Below are 23,992 nucleotides of genomic sequence, written 5' to 3'. Positions count from 1 at the left end.
ACAGTATGTTAAAAAAGAAAGAAGCCTACAGCAATCTAGAATGATACTTCTTAGCTGAGTTAAAATGGAGTTTCCAAAGGTATGTGTTAGTTGATGTACTTGGTAGAGCAGCTGTAAAGCAGTTCTGCTCAGGAGCTAAAAAATAGTAAAGCATATTACTTGTTATACCAGTGTAGAGACTTATGTTATTTTCTTCTGTCAACAGTAACTTTAGAAGTTTTTTTTTTCCTGAAGTGCTAACCACGAAATCATACTTACACATTAAAATTCCAGTTGTGTTATTTTGTGTGTACCTAATTCTAGCAGAAGCAGTATTTATTCTTAGAGAATGCCTCTGTGTTCTAGCTAACTTAAATCTAGTCCCCAGACTTACATTTTGCTTTTTTCTCCCCAACAGTTAGAATATATTTATTGGTTCCATCCGTACTTCTGTACTGATGTATTACAGAAGCAGGAAAAGTTAGCTGTTGTTGAGTTACGTGTGGCTGTATCCAGACTGCTACTGGCACCTGGGCTAGCTCAAAGATCATGTAAGTTCTTAATTTATCTAAATCCATATTTCTTAATAAATATTACTGGCCTAAATGCCCACAGCAAGAACTTCTCATACTTTTTAAAGACACTGAACTGCTTTCTTTTAAATATCTGGAGGATTAGATTCTTTTAAGGGTAGATTTGTTCATATATTTTCTAGTTTCCTAGGTAATTCTAGCTGTATTATGTCAGTTAAGCTAGTGATAATCCGAAGACTTGAGCAACATCTGAAGAAGATAAGAACCTTGATGTTGCGCTGTTGTATGATCTGGACATGCCTGATCTCCTACTAAAGCAGCTTGAAGTATGTCCTTAATACCAATTACTGCTGCGTGCCCGTGGCCTCCTCTGGAAGTTCTTTTTTCTTACTTTTTTTGCTCAAACAGTACACTAACTGCTGTTTGGTTCCCCCCTGCCCCCAGTTACTTACTAGAGCCTCCTGGCCCAGTAATACAGTCTTTTTGGACTTACCTGTCTCAAATATAGTACTTACACATTTTTTCTTCCTTTCCTCTCAAATATACATACCTGCTAAGTGGAACCGAAATGAAACTTTGATGATAAAACTGCCTTTTTATATTGAAACACTCTGGCTAGTTAATCACTGTTGGTAATTGCTAGGTTTATTTTCTACATGTTTTTGTAGGTACTAATATATATATTTTGTTAATTAAGGGCTAAGGAGTTTTTTTTTCATTGTAGTTATTTCCTTACGCAGCTCCTTTGTCAGTAGGTCTCTGACTTCTCCGGGCTAGGCCATTGAAGATTAGCTACTGAACTTGTGCATAAGGTCCCAAATGGAAATGAAAGGCGTTCTGTGGAATGTTACGGTTTCTGGGTGTATTTTCCTGAATTACCATTAATCTGGGTAAATCTTTACTGATTATCATGAAGTATAAAGTTCCATTTTGAAATGGTTTAAATTGCTGGAAGGGTGGGTTCCCTTCTCCCAGGCAGCGTAAATTTCAACAAATTAATCAGTTATAGGCATAAATATAAGCAAATGAGAAGATGGTTGGAAGATGTTAGGAAGATATGTGAAAAACTGAAGTTATAATTCACTATCTCTTGATGAGCCACTATATTCTCGAAGTGTTTTATCTAGTTGGCTGAAGGTATTCCGACAATTCACGAATGTGGAGGCCCACAGAATTCCTCGTAGAGGAAAACTAGGAGTGCTAGCTTTGAGATACTGCAAGCTGAATTTAGTATGCTTGCTCTCTCTAAAGGTTTCTGATACTTGGAAACTATCTAGGTTTTGTACCAGGTATCAAGATCTAATAGTGTAAATAAACATGGCTGGAAAGAATAAACTGCCTTCTAAGAATTTCTGTCTTGCACTGGAATCTTTAGAGGAACTTTCCAGAAGAGCTTCCTTATCACAAGATGACCTGAAGTTTGGTAGTGAGCCGTCAAGTGCAGGTAACTTATTGTCAAGTGCTCCCAGCAAAGTGGAATTAAGTGACCAGGAGATGATCTCAAGTTAGACTTGAATTAGAATATCTTCATCTGAAATATGAAAGTTAAAATTCAATAACAAGGAGCAGCTAGAAGGTTGTATTCCTCCAAATGAGCGTCATGCGGTTATGCTGGGCCGTGTGTGGACTTGTAACATAATTCAGGCTACCATCTTAGTATATCTGGAAGAGATCTAAGTAATGATCAAGTTCTTTTGATGAGGATAAACTTAAAGGCAGGTGAGTGAAATTACATGGGTGTATTAATGTAAACCCATGGGTGCAAAGACAATCCCAGAAGGAAAAAAAATGATATATGTTATTCATTCTCTGTCAGTGTGAGACCCGCCTGAAATCCTTCAGCAAACCTGTAGCAGGAATGCTCTGCAGCCAGTCACCTTGTTGGAGGAGGTGCTCTGTCTTTTTTCTCATATTTCATTGTCTTGTGATAATTTTATCTTACACTGGGAGTTGGATCTGCACACTTAGTAGACTTTAGCATTAAATCTGCTAGGCAATTTACAAGATAGCCAATCTATTTTGGACTACATAGCCATTCCTTTAGTATCCTCAAAAAGAAAAAAAAAATCACTTTTTCCTTTTAGCAAAGATTGTTCCAAAGCTGAAATGAGCGGCTTTTAGAATCTATACCTAAACTTCAAGTAATTATATTCCACACCACATGCCAATTTAATATCTCATTGAAATTTATCTTTGCATGTCCTTAAACACAAGGGTGAAGGTATTTTAAAATACGTACGTTATGTGAATTCTATCTGGAAAGGGAGTGGAGGCATTCCTGACAGAGAAGCACTTTATATGATGTATTAAATTATAATCGGGCAATGTATGTATAATTTTTTAAAAAATTTTATATATAATCTTTAAAAATTGTCAAGGATTGACATATATGATTACATAATGGAAGTGCAATTACATAATTATTTTTAATAACATATAAATCTGTTACTTATATTTTAAGTACTTTTACTATTAATATTACTATATTACTATAATATTACTATTAAATAATAGTAAAAGTAGAAAATAAAATGTAAATATTCATTTATCTTATAGTTCCTTGAGTCTTTGAATGGGTATTGTGCCATAACTTTTTTTTCTTTGATAGAAGTGCTGCTCTCAAGAGCAGTGCTTGGATTGTTCGTCAGTATGCACAAATTCTGGTTGGCTTTGGTTAGAACACCTGGTAAGCCCAAACTCCAGTGACTGCATAAATCATTAGTGGTAGACTTAGGTTTTGAGATTAGCATGCATAGCAGGCTTGGGAACCTGTAAATAACTGGTATCTCTGTGCTGTCTTTTATTTTAGTCTAAATGATTTTAACTATTACAAATCAATTTGATCTGTTCTACCTCAGACATTATAGCCAGATGAATTATTTTCATTGCATTGGGTGTTTGTCTGCAAATCCCAGAATATGTTAGGGCAAAGCACTGTGAATTTTCTATCAGGTGTTTTTCAGGAAATCACTTATGTGTAGTTATGCAGTGACTTGATGATCTCTGGAGGTCCCTTCCGACCCCTACAATTCTGTGATTCTGTGATTTTCACATCAATTTGATAATCCGATAAATGTGATTGATTCCACTATAGAATTTAATTTGTTAGTAGCTGAATCCATCCATCTTTAAAAAGTTATCTAGTTTAACAGTATATCTAAGGAGAGAAACAAATCAAATCACATCATCCATGTGCCTTCCAGTAATGTTCTTGAAACCCAGTTATACCTGCAGTTATAGTACATACAATCTATGACATTTGGAGAGCTGTATCCTTATTTTAAATGTCTCAGTAATGATCGTTAATCAGTGTTTTCTCAAACAGAAGCTACTGAAAGAGGAGTAAAGCACCAATTTCCTTCTTGAACACACAGAATATGAAAAGAGGCAGGAACTGCAGGGGATTGGCAAGAAAAGCATTTTGCTAACGGGCATTTCTGGCTGTTGCTGTGACCTTGAGTTCAGGAAGGAACATCTGACTTTTGCAGGAGGCAGAAACTAGTAGATGTGTGTAGCAACATAGTAATCAACTAACTGTTTTCCCTGGTGAGTAAAAGGGAGAATATTTTGGAAAAAGAGACAAAGAAACAACTGCTATTTGTGCCCTGTTTACTTTGATTTCCTGAAAAAACAAATTCAATTATTTTTTAAGTTCAATTCTAGGTACTTCAGAGAGATACCTGCATAGGAAAATCAAGTTAGAGGTGCTAGAACTTGAAAACTTGACCTGGAATAAATAATTTTTGCTGTACATTGTAGGGGCCTGTGCCATGAAGGGACAATCCAGCGCAATTGGGCACCATCTGTAGCAGCTTCCTGCCCCCATGGCAGAGCTGTCCTGGAGCAGTGATCCCCATTACTGCCCCTGCCATCCAAATCCAGAGATGAGAGCAGACAGCCTGAGCCTGTGTTTGGCAGGAGATGGCGGAGCTCTCTCCAAGTGCTCATTGCCTGGCCACCGTGTTGGGTCACTGTTAAAATTCCAGCATGTCCTTTAAGGGCAGGAACGAATCTCTTGGTTCTCTTGTGTCACCTCAAGCTTTTTAAGGACTGCTATTTGCCTCTTCTGAAACAAGTCCTATTAAGCTTCTCTGGGCTGTAAAATGTTGTGGGAGGACTGGGGAGCTGAGATGTTTGCTGTCATCAGCGTCATCAAAGTGCGATGCTTTTAATACATAAGAATGCTTTGGTGCCGTTGCTGATTCATTCTCCTAGTTTTCACAGCTGAGACTTTCTTGCTGTCAGATAATTCCTGCACTTGCGTTAACACTCCTGTGCTAATAATGTTCATTTTCTGAACATGGCAGAGAATAAAACATTGCATTGACCATCCTCAATTATGGAAAATAAATTGTGCTCTAAACTTGAAAATACCTCATTTACAAGTTGCTAGGAGCTACTGGGATAGAATCTGTAGCAATTTCTTGGCAAGGCTGATGTGGAAAGCATTTTCACTTGACAAGTATATGATAAGATTCTTTGATACAATTTTAGTTTAGCTACCTGTTACAGTAGGAGCTGTGTTTTGATTTAGTGTTTTATATTGCTAAGAAACAAATGTGTAAATTCCATAAACTGCTCATCTAAATTTCACCTTGAAAGTTTTGTTTCTTCTCCTTTGGCAGCTGAGTATCATTTCATTGAAGAGGAAAGTTAAAATCCTAAGAGAGGAATTGCATTTGCACTCTAGTGGTTCTGTAACAGTAACATCTTGGTGTTAGCAAGTGGATAGGACAACAGAAAGTGAAGAACAACTAGGAGATATTTTGTCTAAGTTGTTCTAATTCTTACTGGTAAGTATATTTTCCGTTCTTTTAGTTTGTTCCTTTTTTATTAGGATTAAAGTGGGCTGAGAGATGAAGTTCTCAGGTGAAGCTTGAAAAAGCTATCTGCAAGTTTTCATTGCTGTGTCTCAGTAAATTACTTTGCTCATATTGGGGACTTGCATTATTTTTCTTCTATTACCTGTAAACTTTATTGTGTGATATTAGTAGGAGCTGAATTTCTTATTTTTAATGAATGTAGAACACCTCTTTGTGGAACTGTGAGGCATAGCAATTACTATGTTAGTGAAGACATTAGTGTATATTACTGTTTATGATTTAAGGGAACATTTTAAATGGCTAATAGATTTTTTAAATATATTTTTTCAACCTGACCATTGCTCTTCACACATTTTTACCCTGTTTTGTCTGTTAAGTCAGCTCTCAACATTGTTTTTGTTGTTTGACTTAACGCTAGCATGTATCTGTTCATCCAGAGGCTTTATCAGAGCTCAAACTGAAGGACATTATCAATTCACCTTACTTGTATTTTACCACTGTTCCTTAAAAATAGCTGTATCTTGAAATAAGACTGCAGCCTGAAACATACCTTAATTAATGCAGATATTTCAGTCTCATAGCTCAGCTTTAAAAAAAGAAAAAAGAAATAAATCCCACTATGTCCTACTTGTTCTCTTCTCTAGCAGTCTTTTTTCTTCATTATGTGCTGTCCATGCCGTGATTTCCTTCCTCCCACACTCTCTCTGAATAAATATATTTTGGTAACAACATGAAGATGTAACTGGTGGATGGGACCTCTCAATTGTGTGAGAATACCCAACATAGCCTGATTTTTGCAAGCGATGTGCACAGTTAGCTGTTCTCTGAATATCTTTAAGGAGAAGGAGTGTGAGGACTGAAGAGTGAATTTTTGGAATCAGTGCTGGCCTTGCTTTATGTCTTTCTTTGGTGTTTGTGCCTCTGTTCATCAGCAGCATGAGATATTTTTCTCCCTTTCCACTCCTCCTCCCCTTTTCCTGCTTCTGTCCCTCAGTCACCACATCCTTCCTAGTGCTGCTTATCACTGACGTTTTTTCTTCTCTCTGTTCTCTCTGCTGCCCGTGATTAAACACCTGGAACATTTCCAGCCTGATGACTACAGAGTTTTGCCATGAAACTCCTTTGAGATTTACTGCAGTAAGGCTGTTTCTTGAAATGCGTTGCTCTGAAGGAGTCAGCCTTTATGCACTCTAATACTTTGTATAGGTTTTTAGAATGATGGGCGTATTAAATGCGTTATTACTAACAGGATAACTGCAACAATCTGCTTGAGGTCTCGTAGTAGAAAAATGTTTGATTGTTAGAAATTGTACAAAATTCTTCATCTAGAAAACTATCTTCCTTTCAACTAAAATATGCACACAACTGAACGGGTTGATGTTCTGCTGCTATTGAATTTCGAGATTCCGCTCTTGAGGGTTAGCCTGACGTTGCATCAACTGCTATGCACTAATTAGGCAAGTTTCTAAACTCCAATATTTGAAATTAGTACTGAATCGTGTAACTGAGGTTCATCTCAGCTTCAGATGTTAAAAAAAAAAAAAAAAAGATAAAGAAAAAAAAATCACTTTTGATGGAAGATGTGAGAGCTACAACACTACATTGCTGAGTTGCTATGTTCCAGCCAATTGCTACATCAACTTCTGTGATGAATGGTGGAGCACAGTTACCTGTGTGAATTAAACTCAACATTTTGCTTAAGAAACAGTATGTGCATATGCCTTGCTGGATAGGAAATACTGCATGATATACAGGCTTTGAAGCTTCTTCAATAATGTAAGCTTTTAGACTGCAAGTCTTTAGACTCTGAAGGCTCTGTTTTTTGTTACTTGTCTTGCACACAAGGCTGTGTGCCCTGGTAAAACACCATGTATCAGTCATGTCAGTTTCATTGCCACCAGGCGCTTCTCCCAGAGTTGGAGCGTTGTTTAGTGTATAGCTGCTAGTAACATAGCTCACCAGCTGAGACTGTGTGGAATTCAAAGGCAGTTCAGTGAATGCTCTTCCATCTTGGTGAGGGTTTGAAGAAGCTTTCAATCAATGGAAAACAAATTTTGATTTGTAAGTTAGCCAAGTTATTGTTTTCTTAAATTCAAGTGCCAAAAAAACCCTCCAAAAACAGAAAGAAGAGAGCAAAAGAATCTTCCTCTGGAGCCCTGTACAGACAGGACAATAACATCAGGTTGTTGGCAGTGCTGTGACAGCCCCGAAGGAACTGGTCACTGAGAACACGGAAATGCATTAGAAAAATACCTTGTCTCAGAAAAGTAGCTAGTATATTCTATATAGTGTGCTTTCAGTTAGTGCCTCTCTGGAAGTTTCTGGCAGTTTCTTAGAGATTATCAAAAGTCTCTCCATTTAATTCAGCATTTAAACTATAGCTTAATTTAATGTGACCATGAATGCTGTGATTCAGCAAATCTAACCTAAATAATATATTATCAAAGTAGAGAACGGATTTAAGATTTTTTAAAAGCAATTAAATAGGTAGTTTCCATATTATTTATTTCTTTTTATCCCTTCAGCACTTTTCTCAGTCTCCTGTCCTTGCGCTCTGTCCCTGTTTTCCTTTTCTTTGCCTTTATTCTTCTCACAGGGCTCCTATTTTTGCTTCCCTTATCTTTTATCCCGCTCTTCCCTGAGTCCTCTTTTGTCCTCCCTGACCTATCTTCCCACTTAAAATACTTTCTTCCTGGCCTCGTGGAGCATCGCCATGGTGACTGCATGATGTCACTGCATGGGGAGCTGTTGCCCAGGAAACCATATGATGTCATTGCACTAGAGACAGTTGCCATGGTTACTGAGTTGACTGAGGTAACTGGGAATAAAGGAGTTGCTAGCAGACCGGTGCCAGGAAATGCTCCCTTTAATGGGAATTAAAAAAAGTCACTTCTTATGTATTTATGTTCCAGGGAGGGCTGCTTGTGATTCAAAGTCCCTGTTTCTTTTCCTGATGCAGTGTGCTCAGTTTGGGCTTCTTTCAGTTGGGCTGTGTGATCTTGCTCATCTGTTTCTACTCTTGAATGTTACTGTGGACATCACGCCACAATAAAATGGAAAAAAGAACTGTGTTGTCATGTGCTTCTGTGTAATATGTGTTCCCACCTGGTGTTGCTGTTTGCTTTTTCCTGTTTGGTTTCTTTTTTTTCCGTGATGAATACTCCAGCCCAGTTATTATCCCAGCTGATGTCAGAGATACACTAACAGTGAATATTGCATGTCTGAGCTTGCTTCATCTGCCCCAGGCTCTGTCTCTAAAAGGCACGCTCTAATTTGTTTTCCACTTCTTTTCTGCCTTTACCTGCTTTTTGTTTTTCATTGTAGAGATTGCAGGAGTTCCAGGAGAAGTCCAATGTGAAAGGTGAAGCAGAGGTTAAATAAGAAGTAGGAGGCAGCTATTAGAGATGAAAAAAGATGTGCAAGATTGCACTTCACTGAGTGCAATGTGTAAACGTGTGTAGCTAATCGTGTTTCATGTAAGGATGCAGGAATGTGAGCATTGGTAACCGTTTGTCTTAATAATATTGTCTGTGCCTCTGATGTGTTGATCAGTAGCTCTGGCAGAATGTTGTCTGTGCATATAAACACACACAAATATATAATTGCTGTGTGGATAAATAAACTTTTACAAAAATAACTTTTCCAGACTTTCTGCAATATGGGTGAATTATATGTCTAAGATAAAGTTTTGGAGTTCCTGAAATGTTGTCTCCTGAAATGTTGGGAGGAGGCTGGCATCAAGGTAGCATCTAAGGTTTGGCACAACTGGGTGAAGAGTAGGGAAGAGAGAATGTAATTTCACTGGGTAAAGATCAGAATTTCCAGGCTTGGTTATGGGGGAAACAAAGGAGTGACAACTGGGAATTTTGGGGGTGGAGTAGTAAAAAGCTTTTATTAGAGTTTATCTTTTTATTCACTTCCTCATTTGAGTACTATTTGTATAACTGTTTATTTGCTCGGTGTACTGCTCAAAGTAATATTAACCTCTCTGCCAAAGTAACTAAAAGAAAATTGTGTTTCACACCTGTATCTAGGTAGGCCAGTAGGAAACAGCAGTTATAAGAGATCAGATGGCAATAAGATAAAACAGCTAATGGAGGTGAAAAGTAGCAGACAGTCAGCACTAAGAGGTTCATAACGGTCAGGTGAGAGACATGAATAATCACTAAGCCTGTGTTTCAGACCTTTATGTAAATTCTGAATTTCTAACTTGATAGCAGTGTTTAGTTAATCAGCATGCAATGGTCCTATTTGCAAATCTCTTGAGCTAAGGGACTTGCATCACTGTGAAATGTGGGTCAATAATCATGGAACTTCCTGGACTCACAATTTTACGGTTGCTAGAATGGAATACTGTTGAATCTGATATTGAAGGGATATTTAGTTCACCAGAGTTACTTTTCCTGTTAAATAAGGTTCAGAACGACCCCTGAATTTGTCTTTGTTTTTGTTCACTACCATACAGTATGGTTTATTATATTTAAATACATTTTAAATATTTATGTTTAAATCACCTGTATTGGTAAAGAATGAGAAAGAAAGCAAGAGATTGGAGTGTTTTTATTTAACTGTCAGGAAGGACAGTAACTGTATGCAGTGATATAGCAATACTAGAGATCGTATACTGGTAAAGAATTACAGGTTTGTTTTCCACTACTGGCTACCACTTGGGATATCTGTATGTGAAAATCTGTGTGTAGCAGGGGGAGGCACCACCCGCTGATAGAGGACGGACAGTCCTACAAGAAACGTGATCTCAGCTTTTGCTGAGCAATGCTTCCATCTGCTGGAGAACTCTCTTCTCACAGTATTCGCTCTGCTGTATTGAGATCTGAAGTCTTGATAGTTAAAACCGCAAAAAATGTGTTGGTTATGAAGTATTGCTATAACAAGGATAGTTCCTCTGTTATATCAAGTAGCTGACACAAACTGCTTTTACTTCTTTGCATTTGAAAGATGTGTAGTTGTCTACTTATCTTGAGTCAGTACTCTTTTTCTTTTTTCTGAAATGTGGTTCCTAAGATGGTAGTAATACAAATTAAATCACAAAATGTAAAAATATCTTGCTAGACAGTGGTTGTGTGATTTGTGACATGAGATAATGATTTCAAGAAGAGACTTCAGAGACTGTAGGATTACCCCAGTACTCTTTATGAGCAAACAGGATTGAGGTAGATATCCATTGAGACAGAACATATATTAGCGTCAGGATTAGAGAATTAGACTCAGTGTTACTTGCACTGGTGCTGTACGTCAGAGTTTGCCTGTGCTTTGCAAGGGTCACTGTAGGAGGCAATCAACACTTGTGTCATCAGTACTGATCTGCCATTTACGGAAGTGAAAGTGTTTTTTTTTTCTTGTGGCTGAGAAGAAACACGAGAAATAGTGGTTTCTAGTTTTCTTATTAGAATCTCCCTGATTCTGTAAGCAGGTTGAAGTGTCTGATTAGAAAATTTAGGAATGAACTTGTAAAATGTACGGAGAATAAATACTAACAACATCAAAGTACCTTTGGACTTGATACGGTGCTATTGCAAGTCATAAAATCACAGAATGGCTTGTTTTGGTAGGGACTCAAAGCCCACCCAGTTCCAAGCGCTGCCACGGGCAGGGACACCTCCCACCCGAGCAGGCTGCCCAAAGCCCATCCAGCCTGGCCTTGGCTCCTGCCAGGGATGGGGCAGCCTCTGAGTAGAGTTTCTTCCTAATGGCAAATCTAAATTTACCCTCTTTTAGTTTAAAACCAGTACTGCTTATCCTATCATTACACTAAATAAATATAACAAATAAAAGTGATATCCTTACATGGAATTCTATATATAAGCTTTTAAATTGTATATATGACTATGTACTATCCAAGTTTCATAGGAATGCGTATACAACTACATAAATGTGTGTGTATACACATAATTACATATGAATATAACATAGTAAGTAAATAAACAGTACTTAGCACAATGCTTCTATGAAAAGAACATAATGTCAGTGCACCTTGTCCCTGCCTACATGCAATCTATGTGGTTCTGTGCCCTTTGGGATCATTAATATGCTGAGATAAGTATCTTCATTTGTTCACGTGGAATCTTGATGTACTTCTATGATGACCTTCACTAAATAACTTAGTAGAATGCATCAGCTTTCACATTTCATGTTACCTTTAAGCTACTTGAAATACCTGTGCTTTATCAGGTGCTTCTTTTTTTTAAGTGTTTAACTTGATTATACAGTAGCTGTACCAAGTACTCCTTGGTTTATGGCAGAGAGCTGGAAAGATGTGCCAAAGCACAGGAATGGATTTTAGGGGCTTAAGTATGTTCTATATTCTATTAAGTTTTTAAAATGACTGAAATGGTAGGAAGCATAGACTTCAGATTGGCATTGGTTGTTCTTCCGCTGTTAAGGAAAAATAGTTCAGGGTACTTTCCATTCGTGATACCATATTTTATTTGTAAACTGGTCCTGTGTGGGGATGTTTCTGTGCTGCTGGGAAAGTAAACAGCTCAGTATTTCTAAGTAGCGTGTATTCTGTCTTGAGTGTTTAGAATGTGGGGAAATGAATCTGTAAATGCTTGGAACACTGTAGCCTGTGTCCAAAATTGATGATTTATGTGGACAAATAATTACTTCTAACCTTTGCAGCCACCAGAAGCTGAGTGGAAGTAACTGAGCTGAATGTGCAGTTAAAGAAATTATGTGATGCTTCAATGCAGAAACTTGGATATTTGTAGTTTTCCCTCTGTTTTTACTTCATGTGCAAGAGCAGAAGTTGCCATTTGTAGTCATTCAATAAGGATTTACTTGGAGGTAAAAAAAAAAAACAAAACAAAAAACAACGGGCAGTCCATAATGTACGTGCAGTATTCATACAGTGAGAGGTGGAAGAAGTGCTTTTCTCTGAGTAGCCATGCAGGAACGCTTTCCACTGCTGATGTACATGCTTCCGTCCTAGGAGTGTTTTGGCTGCAAATATCATTGTGGTTTGCCTGCTGTCTAGAGCCTTAGCAGGCTGTGACTCACACAGGCTGCTCTGTGCATTGTGAGCTGAGCTTTTGTTTCTTTTTAATACCTTTGAACTCAGATGGAGCTGCTTACTGCCAGTGTCAATGGGTGCACATGCTCTTGCTGCTTCAAATAGTTTTCTCAGAAAATTAAGAATTTAGTATTCAGTCAACTGACAACTTCAGTTATTCATTAGGAAGCTACTCAGAGTAGCCACGGTTGCCCCTTATGTGACGTGGCTGTAACTTTAGACAGTGGCGTATCATGGGGAAAAGTTCTCTTATGTGTTCTTCATCTCCTAGGCCTGCATACATAGGGAGATTGTGATGTTGGCTTGGTGGATGCGATTGAAATAATAAATCAGCATCAGTTTTTTTAGAATCAGCTTTCTAGTCCATTAGGAACATGAATGCGTTCTTGTTGCACTACAGTTGTCTGTACCAAATTCACAAAAACTCATAAGAATTTTTTTTCATTTGGTAAAGTAACAGGCAGAAAATGTTTCAAGCTGTTCCCCTGAAGAATGTATTTATACAATGTTAAGCACAGTATGATGCTCCTTAAATATGAAGATAATATTGGTAATTTCAAAGAAAGAAAAATGTCTCTGTATGTAGAGGAAGAAGGGAGAGTAAACATTGATCTGAGCAGTTGAGTCACATCAGAATCAATTTACTTTTCAGTTCCTGGGAAATGAGCATTGCAGCTGATTATTTAATGACTGCTGTATGCTGTGAAACTTTGTGACCGATGTAGCATTTTACAAGCTTTATAGAAGTTGCTGCCTTCTGTGCTTTTGTGATGCTGTGTTGTATGATGTCGACATTAGTTTTGAATATCATTCTATTAAATCTTATGAAGTAGCAGCAGAATTGAATTCATTGTAACATTCTTGATATTCACTTTTGCTCATGTTCACTTTGGCATGATAGCAGTTGTGAAGTCCTAATTACAGTGATCTATCCTGACTGAACAAATGAAAGAAATTAAGCAGAGATCTCCATTTGCACAAGCTTGTCTGATTTAACAGTTTTGCTCTCTTTTTCCCTATGCCACCAGTAGTGGTTGACTACACGCCTCAACTCTCATTTCTATTCTGTTCTATAGGGTTTCTAGAGAGATCTTTCACACTTTTCTTTGTTCCACTGTACGTTTTGGTGCTATTTCCACCTTCTTTTCTTCTCTCTGTCTCTTAGATCTTGTTTCCTTGTGTTTATTAATCATTACACTGTGTTTCTTGGGTTCAGAAGGAACAATGAGGAACTCTTTCTGTGTTTGGAATTACTTCTTTCTGAAGGTTTTGTTTGCTTTAGCTAAACAAGCCAAACAGACAAACACCAACTATAACAATGGAAAGCAAAAAAAGAGAGATGTATATGAAGGGGAAAGAAATAAGAATGTACCTGTGGCATCCTCTCTGAGGAGTGTTCCAGGACTGTCAGTGGGATGTGCTCAGCATCACCCAGAGAACCTCTTTTATAACCTGCAATTTTACAGTACCAGAATTAACTCCCTTTTTGTTTTACCAAGTCTCTGCAGGTTGTGTGTCTCTAGAACTGCATCTATGTTTCTCTCCTCATAGTGTAGATTTTTAAGCATTTCTTAACAGACAAATTCTTATTTAGTTTGTTTCAGTAGAAGCTCTAGCGACAACACTTGCAGAATAGACGTGACTCTCATGTCACTGTGCAGTATGTTGTTAGCACCAGTCTGTTTGTCTCTTCTGTCCCTGATCCACAATCTTAATGGCCCAGGCATGTCTGTTGTTGTTTTTATAGTGCTATGGAGTCAACCAGGATTTACATGGTATTAACTAGGTTGCTTATTTCCAAGGATGTGACCAAAAATACATTACCTCTTCCACATCCATTCCCACCTCCAGTCCATGCTGAAGATTGGTGCTGACACAAAGTTTGTTTGCTGTTTTTTCCATCTTCGTACTTGTACGCTAAGGTTTCTGGGAAGGCAGGCAGTTTTTTCATGCTATTTCTTTCCAAATGCATGTCTTATTCCACAAAAATTTGTTTATATATATTTATATACGTATTTGTTTGTGTGCTGAACAAATGGTGATTGTGTGAACATTTGCAGTTGAGAAGAACTACTTGTGGAAACAGTGTTTTGAAAAATATTTGTAGCTTTTCTGCAATGCATAAAAAAATCAGAAGGTACTGCGTTGTAACTGATAGTAGAATTCCCTCCCTTTCACTTTCTTCTGATTTAGTTGGAAGTACCAGAAAGATATGAAGTCATTACCCAATCAGAGGAGTGATTGGTTTATCAGTATTTTGTAAACAATGCATGCAATGATTGAGTAATTTCTAGTGAGTGCCTGATAAAGAGGTAGGCATCCACATCCCTTCATGACCAGCCACTTTCAGCTCCCATCAATAAAACTATCTCAGTTCAAGTCTCCCTGAAGCTATAAAGTGCTGCAAACTGAGTTTTCTCCTCTGCCTCGATTGGTACCATCCAGAGCGGGTCTGAAGCCATTTATGGCTGTGGAAGGAAAAAGCCATAGTTCCTGATGTATTTGGGGGTAGGACTGCTTTTTAGAACTAAGAGGTGATTACCTTTTCCAGTGTTGAATGCACGATAAGGATATGGAAAATTTAAATCAGAAATCCATAAAGCATGATTTTTTACGAAGAGGAAAGCCTGAAAGTACGTACAGTCGCCATGTCAAGATAATGTTATGGGACAATTAAAAATCTTACAATAAGCAGAATTTTCTGACACTATTATCTCTTGGTCCATTTTTTTTTCTTTGATTTGCAAGTGGAGCTGTTGTATTTGTTGTGAAATAGAATGTTAGAGACACTTGAGAGTTATGCCCATGCATAGAGGATGTACAAGTTAGTTATGCCTGTGCATATTCATCAAAAGGGTGATTTTTCATCAGCATGCTTTACGTAGTTTAACATTTGTTTTTTGTGGATGTGGGATACTTTCTTGTGATCTTTAAAAGATTTGGCAAAACACGTTGAAGTTCTGAAAGAAAAAGACAGTAGCTGATTTCCTGTAATAAGCTGTTCTGTAGAAAAATATGAAACAGAATCAGCAGGTGATTTTTTTCTCCAAGGTTTCTTCAAGATGAACCAAAGTGCAGACTTGTGAAATTTAATTCCAGGAGTATAATCCCACTTTTTCTCACTGTAGAATATTTAGATGAATAACCAGGAACTTAATACAACTACACTCATGTAAAATAAGTGAGGTTAGTCTCAGGATTCTTTTTGATGAAATAAGGACTGATCACTGATTTAGGTGCAGTGTGAACCTTATAGATACTAAAAGCAAGTGACTGCAGTTTGACCAATTTTATAAACATTAGGGAAGGCTCTCAGTATTCTGCCAAATTACCATCGTGGTCCTTGCTTTATGTTTTAGAAACCTTGTCAGCTGGGATCTCTGGCATGGCTCTGTACACAGTGCACATGTAGGCCTTATTAAAAAGCACTTGATGTGTTTGTTGCCAGGGAAACATAAGCAATAAAGCTCTGGAAGCATAATTCATAGGAAGCCAATATTAGCTATTAACATCTACTTTCTCCATTAGTGCCATGAAACCTATATGAAATAGCCTTGCAGTTTCTTAGCTAATGGAAATGACAAAACTAGAGAATAAAAAGGCATAATGAGAAATTATAATTCACTGAATTCTAAGTATGGACTGAGTAACAACAGTGTGGGAGTGGGTATGTTTTATACTCTCATATTGATGATTTATTGAGCACCTGATTATTCTGTTCATGTTATTGTATATGATGAATGACATTGAAGGTTAAGCCTTTGACAAGGAAGGAAAGATCAGGTCTACTTTTTCCAAGAGGTCTGTTTGGAATATGAAAATAAAAGCTAGGAGTGGGAAAGAGAATAGGGAAGTATTTTCTATTGTTTTAATACCTATGTCATTTTAAATTTGACTTCTCTGGATTTGATGTCCTCTTTAATATATAATGTCCATTATATATTTAATCATAACAGAGAATGTGGTTATAGATAATTTCAAAAAATAATAGTTTTGTCTTCTGATCAATCTCAATTTCATCTTAAAATCTAGAAGCTGGTTTCTTCCTCTTTCTTCCTCTTTCTAGTAATTACATTGGATTCATTACTTATTTTGTGGTAATTCTGCCAAGCCCTTAGTAATTTTTTTGTGAAGAATTCGCTGTAGCAACACATGCACTCTGTGCCAAACTTCCACTGTGTACAAACATTCCTAGCAAAAAATAAAGGCCTAATTTTTGACTGGTCTAAACAATTGCCACTCCTAAAATGCCATCCAGGACCATGGACAGTCAGAACCCCAAGGCTGGCCCGTGTTATTGATATGTTGTGGGCAGGGGAAGGGGAGGGGCGTGGAATTGTTCATTTTACCATACTGAGATAACAAAAAGCTGGGATATTTTAACTCAGGCTTCAGGTCATCCACAGTCTAATATTATAAATCAGTTGTAGTCAATTGATGTAGTCCTCTGTTGGCTTTGTTCAGACTTCATTCAGGCACCGTAGCTGCAGCTTCAGAGAGAGGTCTATATGTGAACTGAGCAAATAGTGACTAGGAGCTTCCAGACTTTGCCCCCATAGCCCTAATGTAGTTTCAATTAGCTCACATGCAGTTTCTGTTCAGATAAGTCGCAGTGAAATACTGACACTGAAGTAAACGTTGCTTTCTCCAAGGTTTTATGGGACTTTGCCTGATAGCAACCTCAAGGATTGGGCAGTGAGCGAGTATTAAGAAGCGAGCACATGACATCGCTGGCTTTTTTTAGTGGTGTAATTGTGAGAGTGTGCGTCAAAACTGATTTGCGTGCCTCTGACATGGTATCTGAGTGCAGGGACAGGCCTGTAAAACAGCTTGGTGTAGCAAGGTGGTCTTTGAAGAATAGGAAACACTGTCAGAGGTCTCCAGATGATATACTCTGGAATGAGCCTCCAGAGGTCATGAAGGACAGGCTGAACTTCGAAGTTAGGTCACATTGCTCAGGGCATTGTCCAATTATGCTCTGAAAATCTTCAAGAACAGAGATTCCTCAGTCTTTCTAGGCAACCTGTTTCAGGGCTTAACCACTTACACTAATTTTTTCCCCGTATATCAAATTGTAATTTCTCTTGCTACAATCTGTCTCTTCGTGGTCTCTTGTCCTTTCCCTGTGTACCTCTGAGAAGATTGGTTCTGTCTTCCCTGTGAATGCCCTTTCATTATTTGATGACAGCAATTCAGTTCACCTTCCAAAGCTTCTCTCTGGAGGCTAAACAAATTCAGGACCCTCAGCCTCTCCACATGCGTCACATGATCCAGGCACTTAAATATTTTAGTGACCCTTCACTGTGCTCTCTCCATATCAATATCTTTTTGGTACTGGAAAGTCCCGAACTGGATGCAGTGCTCAGGGTGCTGCCTCACAAGTGTAAAGTAGGGTTTGCTTTCCATCACTCTGCTAGCTGCACTCTTGCTAATGCAATTCTTTATGTGCTTAATCTCACCCATGTCAAGAAACGTTGCATTTGCAGACTTATGTTGATTTTGCCTTCCACCGTGAACCTCTATCGTGTCTCATGGTGTTTATTCCATCCCAGATGCAGAAGTGATGTCCTGAATCTTGCAGGATTCTTGTTGACCTATTCCTGCAGCTAGGTGAGGTCTCTCTGACTGGCAGTGTATGAATTGGTCTCTTTAATTTAGTGTCATCTATGAGCTTGAGGAGGGTTGCATCCTGTCCCATTCATAGAGGCCAGGTCATTGATGATGTTAAACAACATTGATCCTGATACAGGTTGTAACCAGCTTAGTTAGACTTTGAACCATTGACCTTTGAGCCTGATGGTGCAGCCAGATTCTCACTCACCATTTAGCTCGCTCATCTAGACCATACACCCCCAGTTTGGGTACAGTCATGTCAAAAGCTTGCTTCTCCATGCTCACAGAAACAGTTATTCTTGTGGAAGGCACTCAGGTTGACTGGACGTGATTTTCTCTTGGTAAGCCTGCAATAGCTGTTCCCAGTCACCATTTGTTCACTTGTGTGCCTGGAAACACCTTCTAGGAGGATATGTTCCTCTCCAAATACAGATAATTCCTAAGATATACGGTGTGCGTCCAGTCAATGTCAGTAGCAGAACTTAACTGCTGCAGTAGCAAGTTGGCCAAACAGCTTAGGAAATCCTACCTTAGTATCCAAAAAAAACCATTGTCTTGTGAGTTGGATCTGGGTGAAGGTGGGATAGCTAGCAGCTTATGTCTGATGCAGTGCATGCCTGTGAACATGATATCACGACTGTACGTATCTAACAGGGCACTGGTGCTGTATATATGCTAGCTGATAGCATGGTATACTGAAAGGATGTCTCCAAATGTGCTGCATCCCTCTATAAAGTAAAGAATTTGGAGGCTTGTAGAGAAAATTATTCTTTGAGATCTGCCTCTTCCAAGTTGAATGTCAGGAAAAACACAGGGCTACTGTGAGGACATTTGTGCTTCGTGAGTGCCTGGACACTCTGCCATTTTTGATCTACAGTTCCCAAACACCATTTGCCAGGCTGTAGCAAAAATGAGCATGAAACTGCCTAGCAGCTGTCCTACAAGCTGATATTTTCCTTTGAAATCTAGCAGTAGAGATGCATGCAGACTCCCTTTTTGCTGAGAACGCAAGTTCCTGCTCATCATGGAATGTCTAGTTAAAAAAAAAATAGCAGAAGTGCACGTGCAATATATGGAAAAGGCTTCACAACTTGACCTTTTCTCAGAGGCTGACAAGATAAGTGTCAAACTTGAAGGGCTTCAATTTGTCAGTGTACACAGTGTCTTGATCTGACAGAAAAGTCCAGAGTACAAGATTACACTGCAAACGTATAGAAAATATGATTGAAAAGAGGGGGTAATTTAGCAAGGTGGCAGCTCACGTAGAGCAGGCACTGGGTGGTGAGGAGGGAAGCCTTGGAAACTGTGACTGCTGCTGTTCTATTTTCAGGCAGTCTGGGGTTTAAAACTTGCCATTTTTGGAAGTTGACACCAGCCACGTGGAAGTTTCTTGGTCCATTGGTATGGGTGCATGCACAAGTGTTTGTAACAGCCTTTCTTCTTGTAGCTGCCCCACCGCAGGGCATCTTTACTGTTGGCTGTAGCTTTTCTTGATTCCCACTGATGGGAGCAATACCTTTTCTTCTCAAACTACCGAGCACTGTGGGTCATTGCTTTACTGTTGCCATCTCTGACAATGACAGTTGTCCTGTTGTATCCCCAGCGTATTGAACAAGTCTGTCCTGAGGAATTCTACTTAATGGTGATTTTACTTATAAGGGCCACTTTAGTTTTGACGTGGTCTTAAGTAACCCGTGTTCAGGTTCACTGAAGCATCTGATCGTGATGAGAGTCTTACATGGTAAAAGGAGTTACTCCTCTGTTATTGCTAGTTGTTCTGGACTTCTAATGAATCATTAACAACTAATAGAATAATAGCTACTCTTAATCAGTTGAGTGTCCTGTGATTGTTCGTAACAATTAGTGCTCTCTACCTCTTGTGATCTCTGAGAGCAAGGGTGTGTAAAAGTACTATGCAAATCAAGTAAGGTATTTGTAATGAACAAACGTGAAAATATCTTGTTGCTTGGAGACAGCTTTCTTAGAGAATCTCCTACTACCGATATGTAGGAAATCTGTTTGTATTTTTCTAAGTGGCAACACAGCACATAAATTAATGTTTCCAGATTACAAAAGAATTCCAACAAGTTACAGATCTGCAGTTTTCCAGCACAAAAACTTCAATATCTTTTAAATATAAATTTGTGGTTTACTTACTCTCTAAAGTATTCAGATTAGATTTTACCTGTGAGCATGAATGGAAACTCAAGCTTCAATTGTCCCTCCGGGCTACACCCAAAATGTCCTGGAATGTAATCTCTTGTTCCATCAGTGATCTTTGCATGGTGTTCCTAAAACATTTACACTTCTTTTACATGAGCAAAAGTGGTTTTTCATGAATAGATTGTGAGCTTGTATTCCAATGTATTTGGATGGCAGTGGAAGCTGCATTCTTATCTGGGGTGACGTTGGTACTCAACCTGATCTACATAGCCAAGTCTTTCAGTCCACAGCAAGGTATCCAGTAAACAGGATCCTGAAGATATGAAACTTCGTAACTAATAATTAAAAATATGTTCCAAATTTTACACACACCCTTCTTAAACATAGTGTACTGCACTTTGCAACAGTACCTCAGTCAGAAAAGTTCCACACCAGAAATGTTGTGAAAGTAAAGAGTAATTTAAAGTGAACAAACAACTTCCTCTGAACATGCATAGAGGACCTGTCATCAATGCCTTCCTTGCCCAGTTACCACCCAATTCACATTAATAATTTTTATTATGTACTAGACCATCAAGAAATGTATTCAGTTATTTCTGATGGATTACCACATAGGGATTTTACATTTTACATTAAGTAGCAAACTTGTTGGAGCAAGATTACTGACACAAATGATGATGATGTTAAATGCATGATAATTATCAATAAGTAGTAGAATAATAGAATGAATGGTTGCTGAATAAGTTGGATTTAGTTACAACCTATTCTAGCCTGTTCTTTACAGATGATGCTGAGCCCTGATGATTCTCAGAGTTAAAGGGGCTGTCAAAAGCTACTGAAGCCCATAGGAGTTTTTGTTTTTGTTTTTGTTTTCCCAGCACTATTACTTGGGAAGTACATGAAGTTGATACGCCTTGATGCTAAAGTCTTACAGTGTTCTTGATTTCCCTCTGTGTTTCCACCTCTGGCTACAGAGAGGAAAACTGGAAATGTTGAATCTTTGTAGAACTGAACCTTGGGGGAAAAAATATCATTCTCAGGAGTCTGTTCCCTCTTCTTTCAGTATTGGTATAACTCTTCTGTACGTGGATATATTTATTTTTCCATTTTACATAATTGAACTGAAAAATTTGATATACGATACAAAAGATGTGTTCTAGATTTCAGCTACAGGTTGTGCGGTGGATTGGATGAATGAAAATATTACTGTGATGACTATTCTTGGTAGAAGCATGTTGATTCTTTAACAAGTACAAGCATCTCAGAGTGAGAGCCCAATGCAGCTGAAGAAAAAGAAAAGGATATAATGCTGATTTTGTATTTCCAATGTGCTAATCCTGGGATGTTTGGTTCAGGAAGGCGCAGGACAGCTTCAGGAGCTTTTTTAAATTTTATTTCTTTTGATGGAGAACATCCGTAACTGGGGATCACTTCCATTCTCTGCATTCTGTAGCAGTTTGGGGAATACCAGCTCATCCAGTTAATCAGGCTTTCTGGGTGTTTTGAGTTGTCAGATAACAGGAAAGATATGGCTTTTGAAGCCAGCATATTCCTAAATATTTTCTTTCTTGTGGCTGAGTAGTAGCGCATTCTTTAGCTGGTAATCAGCATCTGTGTTCCCTTGCCTTTAACAATGAAGACAGGTGTCAATAACCTTGAGAATGCTAATGTCATCTTAACTATTGCCTTTACTTTAAGCACTGTTTCAAATTAAAAGTTCTTTCAGCACTATTTTGACTGCGATGTCTAAAACATCCACAATCTGTTTACCCCAGGGATTTAGCAGTGCCAAAATTGGAAGAGCTGATTTGTTTCCGCAAGGGTTAGATTGTGTGAGGAGTTCAAATAGTTTAACACAGTTAGCACTTTGTCTGTCCTTCTAGTTCATCTTCTCACTGTAGACTGTGAGGAAACAAACTTCACAGCACCTGTGAAGGTGAAGGATTTTTTTTATGTGCTGGTATCATTAAACAAATAGAAATGGAGGTGACCAACCCATGCCTAAGTTAAACTCCCAGAAGTATCCACACTCATTAATATGTCATCATTCTATCATGCTCTGTCACTGATATACACAGCAAAATCCCCACATAAATACAGATCTTATATGTACTGGTAAGCATGTATACCACACACTGTAATAATAGCTGTATAGATGTAATCAATAAAACAGCTGAACTCTGAGGTGCTCTAAAATTCCTTATAGAAATGTTTAGCATTCTTCAAAATGATGATTAAAATCTGTCCAAAGACTGCATCAAATTGATCTTCCATATCATGGGGGACATTTAAATGGTGAATATTACTGATTTAGTAAATCTTCACATCCATCTTGGCAGTACAAACAAGATTACAAAATTCATTTATATTGCACTGTCTCAAATGGAAACAACTACACTGTACACTTGACTCGAAAGAGAGAAGCAGGAATATATTCATTGATATAATGTAGGTATAATGTTGTGGTTGAACAGAAACTTAGCAAGATTCAAGATGGCTGGATGCACTTGATTATTTACTGCATAGGTGGTACGTTTAAACACACACACACAGGAGACCCTCCTGTGGAGTCACGAAGCTCAGAGCAGACCCCCCCTTGCTTTCTAAACTCCTTGAACAATGGAGGTAAGGAGCTGAGTGTGGCTGGATCCACTCTTACTCTCAAAGCTGGTCAGTGGTTTATGTCTAAGGGGTCATATGTGCACAATCAATCAAAGTTTTAATCTCAGTGAAACTCACAAAGCTTCAAACGAGCTATTAGTTGTTTACCGAAGATCTGTATTGTGAAGGTGTCTTGACATCAAGATGTAAGGGAACTCTGTGCAGGTGTAACCCTGAGAGGTGTCCCTGGTCAAGGGAAGATCCTGTTGTGCAGCCCTCTGTAATGCAGGAGAGCTCATGGGGCTCACTTCTTGGGTGGCTCACTATGGGGTAAGATGATTGACACACAGTTGTATTTCATTTTTAGCTGCATGCTCAATTGGCCCTGAACTGTTGAACCAGGTATCTGCTATCAGTTCTTTCAGCCCCTCAGTTTGAGTCAGATTTGGGGTTGTTAATCTGTTTTAGCGAGGGTGTTTTTGGTATTGTTGCTGGTTGTCTTCCTGTGCGAGGCCTTGTGTGCAGGGCCAGGCTGAAGGAGCAAGTTGGGGAAAGAAGTTTGGGCAGTGAGAAGCACACTGTTAGAAATAGTCACAGTCTTTTGCTGTTTCTGACACTTAGCATAGTAACAGAAGGCTTTGTGAAACATTTTGAGCAGACTTTATGTTGCTACTTGAATTTGATTGTTCACCAGACTACCTATAAAACTCCCGAAGTAGCTTTGATCAGAGATGTAGAGTTGTTAAAATTATGGTTGGAATAAAAAGAATATGCTAGTAAAAATATAGATTATGAGGCAATAATCCAAATTGATAGTTTGAATATGGGTTATTACTTTGACCTATTTAACTTGCTTAGTCATAAGCCTCTTGTGTCATTCTGGATGATAGTTTAATAAATATTTTAAACCCTACTTTTCACGGAACATAGAAATTGAGAGAAAACCTGTCCTCTTAGTTCTGATCTTGATTCTGTTGGAACTCAGTCTGACCAAAAGATATCCCTGCACAGATGTAGCTAACTATTTACCAGTATTTTTTTTACTTGAGATTCTATTACTGTATCTTTTTTGTACTCTCCTGCATTTTCATTGTTTCTGTTTCTCATTTTTTTCAACTGTAATTCGTCTTTTGTATGATGCTTTTTTGTTTTTCGTTTCTTTACATAACAGACAATAGTTTTCAGGCAACTGTTTAGCTTTTATCCTGACCAGGGATTCCCACTTCTTACTGTTCCCTGTTTCAGATAAT

The 23,992-nt window shown here is 38.3% G+C and overlaps 1 protein-coding gene across 6 annotated transcripts in view; it reads left to right on the top strand.

Annotated features, from left to right (window-relative positions):
* The window catches only part of LOC110406399 (sodium/glucose cotransporter 1-like), a 56,180-nt gene continuing 32,210 nt past the window's right edge, over positions 23 to 23,992 (top strand). Inside the window, exons 1-5 of one of the 6 annotated variants that reach the window (XM_021412847.1) lie at positions 23 to 530; positions 1,888 to 2,402; positions 3,121 to 3,198; positions 3,838 to 4,058; positions 5,138 to 9,480. The gene's annotated coding sequence lies outside the window, so the exon portion shown is untranslated. Of the gene's footprint in view, positions 2,403 to 3,120; positions 3,199 to 3,837; positions 4,059 to 5,137; positions 9,481 to 23,992 lie in introns of all 6 variants that reach the window. The other 5 variants (XM_021412845.1, XM_021412848.1, XM_021412846.1 and 2 more) reach the window with 5 other exon arrangements.

This window comes from Numida meleagris, chromosome 14 (genome assembly GCF_002078875.1).
Source record: "Numida meleagris isolate 19003 breed g44 Domestic line chromosome 14, NumMel1.0, whole genome shotgun sequence".
NCBI lineage: Eukaryota > Metazoa > Chordata > Aves > Galliformes > Numididae > Numida > Numida meleagris.
Note: the sequence above shows the minus strand (reverse complement) of the source record. Positions and strands in the feature narration are given on the sequence as shown.